This window comes from Penaeus japonicus, unplaced genomic scaffold (genome assembly GCF_977035675.1).
Source record: "Penaeus japonicus unplaced genomic scaffold, GWHDUDI00000001_assembly GWHDUDI00000001, whole genome shotgun sequence".
Classification (NCBI taxonomy): Eukaryota; Metazoa; Arthropoda; class Malacostraca; order Decapoda; family Penaeidae; genus Penaeus; species Penaeus japonicus.
In genome coordinates this window covers 233,345-240,156 of record NW_028234403.1, presented here as the reverse complement: position 1 = coordinate 240,156, position 6,812 = coordinate 233,345, and positions in this window count along the sequence as shown.

Here is a 6,812-nt window from a genome sequence, read left to right as displayed (position 1 = left end):
TGGAAGGTCATCTGCTGGAGGGAAGGTCATCTGCTGGAGGGAAGGTCATCTGCTGGAGGGAAGGTCATCTCCTGGAGGGAAGGTCATCTCCTGGAGGGAAGGTCATCTGCTGGAGGGAAGGTCATCTCCTGGAGGGAAGGTCATCTGCTGGAGGGAAGGTCATCTGCTGGAGGGAAGGTCATCTGCTGGAGGGAAGGTCATCTGCTGGAGGGAAGGTCATCTGCTGGAGGGAAGGTCATCTGCTGGAGGGAAGGTCATCTGCTGGAGGGAAGGTCATCTGCTGGAGGGAAGGTCATCTGCTGGAGGGAAGGTCATCTGCTGGAGGGAAGGTCATCTGCTGGAGGGTAATCGGTAAGGTGAACATTCTGTGTCTGGGAGTTTGTAGAGTCGACGGGTCGACTTGTATGTCACTCATTAGGAGCGGAGGAAGAGTCATCTGATGAGGAGCGGCAAGTGTTCTCTCCTGGAAAGAAAAAGGTATCTCTGGAGGGATGGTCAAACTGCTGGAGGGAAGGTAATCTGCTTGTTGGGAAAGGTCATCTCCTTGGAGGAAGGCTCAATGTCTGCGTGGTGGGTGAGGCATGGGAGCATCGGATCAGGTGACTCAACCAACTGAAATAGAGGGATATAAAAAAAGAGAGAAAGAGCTATAGGTCATCTGCTGGAGGAGGTCATCAGTGGAGGGAAGGTCAGCTTGCTGTGAAGGGACGGTCATCTGTGGAGGAAGGAACTGCTGGAGGGAAAGGTCATTCTGCTGGAGGGTAAGGGTCATCTGCTGGAGGGAAGGTCATGTCTCCTGGATGGGCAGGTCTCCTCTGCTGGAGGGAAGGTCATCTGCTGGAGGGAGACGGTCAATGCTGGAGGGAAGGTCATCTGCTGGAGGAAAAGGTCATCTGTGGAGGGACGGTCATCTGCTGGAGGAAGTTCATCTGAGGAGGAAAGGTCATCTGCTGGAGGGAGGTCATCTGATGGAGGGCGGAAGGTCCTCTGCTGGAGGGAAGGTCCATCTGTGGAGGGAAAGGTCATCTGTCTGGAGGGAAGGTCATCTGCTGGATGGGAAGGTCATCTGTGGAGGGAAGGTTCATCAGCTGGCAGGGAAGGTTCATCTGCTGGAGGGAAGGTATCTGCTGGAGGGGGAAGGTCATCAGGGAGGAAGGACATCTTGCTGGAGGGATGGTCATCTGCTGGAGGGAAGGTCATTGCTGGAAGGAAGGTCATCTGCTGGTAGGAAGGTCATCTGCTGGAGGAAGGTTCAGATCTGCTGGAGGGAAGTCATCTGCTGGAGGGAAGGTCAATTGCTGGAGTGGAATGTCATCTGCTGAGGAAGGTCATCTGCTGGAGGGAAAGGTCATCTGCTGGAGGGGAGTTGACGGGACGGTCATCTGTGGAGGGTAATCGTCATCTGATGGAGGGAAGGTCATCTGCTGGACGGCTGGAAGGTCATCTGCTGGAGGGAAGGTCATCTTGCTGGAGGAGAAGGTCATTGCTGGAGGGACGGTCATTGCTGGAGGAGGTCATCTGCTGCGAGGGAGGTGCATTGCTGGGAGGGAAGGTCAATATCGCGTGGAGGCGTAAGGTCATCTGCTGGAGGGTAGGTCATGCTGGAGGGTCAGGTTCATCTGCTGGCGGGAAGGTCATCTGCCGGAGTGTAGGTCATCTGCTGGAGGGAAGGTCATATGCTGGAGGGAAGGTCATCTGTGGAGGGGATAGGTTATCAACTCTGCTGGGGGGGGAGGGAAAGGTCATCTGCGGAGAGTAGGTCATCTGCTGGGAGGGAAGGCTCATCTGTGGAGGAGGTCATCTGCTGGACGGGGAATGGTCATTGCTGGGAGGGTGAAGGTTAGTGCTGGAGGGAAGGTCATTGCTGGAGGAAGGTTCATCTGCTGGAGGGACAGCGTTCATCTGTGGAGAAGGTCATCTGAGGAGGGAAGGTATCTGCTGGAGGAGGGAAGGTCATCTGCTGGAGGGAAGGTCATCTGCTGGAGGGCAGCAGGGAAGCGATCCTCTTGACCTCACATCTCGTGGCTTTTTCTGCTCGTATCGGAGACTTCATGACCTGGGTTGCGGCGCTCGTGTTAATTGAGCCCATGATCCGCGTTAGGCAATCTTGGGTTGCCATGATGGTATGGGTTTCGAGGTTCAGGATGTGTGACGGAACAGGAAGAACAGGATGGGCTGGCGGGCAAAATTCTTATTTGCAAGAATTTTTTTTTTGGCCATGGCTTGAGGGGCAATATGTTCTCGAAGGTGAGAGCGGGCGGGTGGGAACTTGACTGTGTCTTCTTTGTTCTTGATGTCGATGGTAGCGTCAGAGCTGTGTGCTATGCTGTTCTGTTCTGTTCTGATCACTGCCTGTTCTTCTTCTCTCTGTGTCCCTCTCTGCCTGCCTCTTTTACCCTTGCTTATATTCACAGTTTTTATGGCGAATCAGGCAACTTTAGAATAATTTTCGCCATCCTAGGGATTCCGGTTGGCAAACACAGCTGCAGTCAGGAACCAGGTGCAGTTAGAATAGGAAAGGGATACAAGAAATTAGGAAGTCTCAGATTATGACTGAGTGCCAGTTTCATAACATTGGGTCAATATAACAAAATAAAATCAGTGCGTTAGGTCACATAATGTGCAATATCAATGCTTTACAGAGTGTGTGTGTGTCTGTTTGTGTGTGTGTGTGTGTGTGTGTGTGTGTGTGTGTGTGTGTGTGAGGATAAACAAGAAGAAGATAGAGAAATGGGTGGATATAGATATACGAACAAACAGACAGAGAGATTGATACCTACATAAATGTATAGACGATTAGATGAAAGTGATAAATCAACACAGGAAACAAATGAAACGGGCGAGATCTATATGCGTTACTCAATCATTAATTCATTGTAAATTAGAGATTTGCATCTTAATATGTGTAAGCAATGTATTTTTTTTTAGCTTTCTCTCTCTCTCTCTCTCTCTCTCTCTCTCTCTTTCTTTCTCTTTCTACCTTTCTCTCGCTCAGTCGGTCTGTTTGTTTATCAATCCATCTATGTCTAACTATCTCTCTCATTCTCTCTCTCTCTCTCTCTCTCTCTCTCTCTCTCTCTCTCTCTCTCTCTCTCTCTCTTTCTTTCTCTTTCTACCTTTCTCTCGCTCAGTCAGTCTGTTTGTTTATCAATCTATCTATATGTCTAATCATCTCTCTCATTCTCTCTCTCTCTCTTTCTGCATTTCTCTCTCTTTCTCTCTTCCGTCTGTTTGTTAATCTATCTATACGTCTATCTATCTATCTCATTCTCTCTCTCACTTTCTGCCTTTCTCTCTCTTCCTTTGCTTGTCTGTCTGCTTATCAATCTCTCTCTCTCTCTCTCTCTATCTATCTATTTATCTATCTATCTATCTATATATATATATATATATATATATATATATATATATATATGTCTGTCTATCTATCTATCTCATCCTTTCTCTCTCTCCCTCTCCCTCTTTCTCTCTCTCTCTCTCTCTCTCTCTCTCTCTCCTACGCTCATCATTCGAGAGTGGCTCTCCTCTCCACTGCTCTTCTCCTTACGTCCCACCGCACACCATCCTCTTCTCTCCTCTCTCTCGTGCATGTCTAACTCTCCTCTTGGTACTCGCATCATGCTCTCTGCTCTCCTCTTTAAGCACGGACATCTCTCTCTGTCCCTCTGCCCTCCTCTATCTCTCTCTCCTTCCCCCCTCCCTCTCTCATCTCTCCCTCTCTCTTTTTTCCTCCTGTCTCATATTACTCTCTCTCTACTCTCTCTACTTGCTTTACTCCTCTTCTCTGCTCATCTCTCTCTCTGACTTCTCTTTCCCCTGTCTCTCTCTCTCTCTCTCTTCCCTCTGTCCCCCCCCCCTCCGCGCTCTCTCTCTCTCTCTCTCTTCTTTCCCCTAATGAATACCACGTATATAATTTCCTCTGAGGGTTTCCGGTCACCTCACAATTTCCCTGATATATGCAAATTTAGAGAATCGTGCACTCGTACCATACAACCGTAGTCATTCGATTATAAATGATATTTCTATATCAATCAAATACTCCCACACGTGAAAATGGTTGCATACCTGACGAAAAGAAATGAAATCAGCTCGATTTTTAATTACGCATTCATAAGAGGAAACGAACTTGAGCACCAGAGGAAAGTTTCCCAATTCGGAAGTAATTATATATAGTAAGCTCTGGCGAGTGACTCCTTGCGTTATTGGTGTAATTTTTTTAGAATAAAGGAGATGATATAATTAGGATCATTATAACTGTTATGATTAGTTATAGGTTCATTCTGGTATTTTTATTTTGGTTGTTATTATTATAAACTTTTTAATCAATCTTATATTCATTATAAACATATTTTATTATTATTATATATATTAGCATTATTTATAACTTTCGCTTATTAGTATCATCATTATTATCTCATTATTGTTATTATCATTGCCCTTATCTTTTATAATTTTTGTTATCTGATAATTTATTATTATCAGATTGATATCCTTATTAATTAATATTGTACTAGAATAAGTTAAACGTTAGTTTTTAATTATGATCTGCGAATATTGTTTTATTATCGTGCCTATTATTCATTATCGTTTAGTTATCATTATTGTTTGTTGTTAGTTAATATTATCACCATCATTCAATCATCGTGTGATCACTGATGAAAGAATCGATAATCAAACTATTAGTCATTCTTATAAAAGTAAAAATTCGCCACGGATGAATACAAAATTTACAAATCATCACACTAAAAACATTCCTTCAAAAGCGCATACTTTTGTAACGTTCTTCAAAAGCGCCATTTTTGAAGGTTTACGTATCCGTACGCTACCAATAATGAATAAGGTGAGATCGAAAGGAGGTGAGTGACACAGAAGACGATCGCGTGGCAGGGACCTTCGCCAAAGCGCGGGAAAAAGGTGTTGGAAGTCTTCTTGAGTGAAGGAATCGGAAAAGGTAGGAAAGAGGGGATTTGGTGATGTACGTCATGGTCTGGAAGCAGCCAATCACGAGAGAGATGGGAAGGCTCAGTGAGTGGAATAGGGTGGAATCCTCATTTAATCTAGTGATAAGGGAGAGAAGAGAGAGGGGGTGGAGTAAGAGATGAGAGGGAGGAGGATTGGATTGGAAGGGAAGAGGAGTTGTGTATAGAATGTATAAATGAGGCCTGTGTTGAATCTAGAGATATCTAGATGAGATGTTGTGCGCGTGTGTGTGTGTGCTATATATATATATATCTATATATAAATATATATATATATATATATATTATATATAACTTACATACAATATCGACGAACACATTACAAACAACCACACACAACACACAATACACACACACACACACAACACCAACACACACACAAACACAACACACACAACCACACGCATCAGCACTTCTTAATTTACGATTATATATATATATATATATATATATATAAATATATGTTGTGTGTGTTGTGTGTGTGTGTGAGTATATGATATATCATATATATATAAATATATATATATATATATATAGAGTATATATATATTTATATGTAGTGATAGTGTGTGTGTTGTGTGTTGTGTGTGTGTGTTGGTGTGTGTGCTGGTGTGAGTGTGTGTGTGATGTTGGTGTATATTGTGAGTGTATAAATAGTAGTATATTATATCTATGATATATATATATATATATTTATTTATATATTATATATATCCATATATATACATAAATTATACATAATATACATTATATATACAATTTATATATTTATAGTATATATAATATATCTATTATATATATATATATATTATTCATAATATAGTATATATCGTAGATAAAATATATGTTAGTATATATATATAGCCTACCATATAATATTTACTATGGCTAATATATCATTATATTCTATATATATAAAGAGAGAGAGAGAGAGAGAGCACAGATCGATGTGGTGTGTTGGACGCAAATTAAAACAAACGAAGGAACGCGGACAAAATTAAAGCTCATTAAACACAGTGAATAATTGGTAAGCAAACAAGTTTAAAAATTAAATGAACAATAAACAAATACAACATATAAATAAACAAAAAGACAAATAGCTCAAACTACAAGTATATAAACAAACAAAACAATAACAAAAACAACAACAACAATTACCCACCAAAACAAAACAAAAGAAAAAAAAATAAAACACACACACAAAAAAAAACACCTCTCTTTAGGCCCGTAGTCACTACGCCTTCTCCATAACCATTTGGGTTTAATTGTGAAACGGAGGTGGAGGACAGAGTACCCACATGAGCTATGGAGTTTATTCCCTTGAATTCATTACGGTGTTGCATTCGGTTGTTGCTTCGAGGATAGTCTGACGTCTATGTAATCAAAGATATACAAGCGAGAATTGTGGTATATGGAGCTTAAGGTGGAGAGAGAGAGAGGACTTCAACATTCGTTACGGACTTCAATTGCTCGAGTTGTTGGTTTGTATTACTAGATCACGCAAAATTGACAAGATTTTGGGATTTGGCGATTATGGGTCTTTATTCTCCTTGACATCTATATATATATACTCGTGATTGTTCGTTAGATATTGAAGAAACAATACGTTCACACAACATGAGAAGACTTAATTCATATCAATATAAAACACAACAATCACAAACAAAAAAAACAAAACATATAAGAAACACAAAACCACACCTAATGCGAATGAAACTATACGCATCTATAAACCAAACATAAATACAAACAAAATCATTTCTACCACAGGGTAAAAATAATTTACCCGAAGAAGTTGAAGTAAAACGCTTTGTTACATTACACAGTAGTACC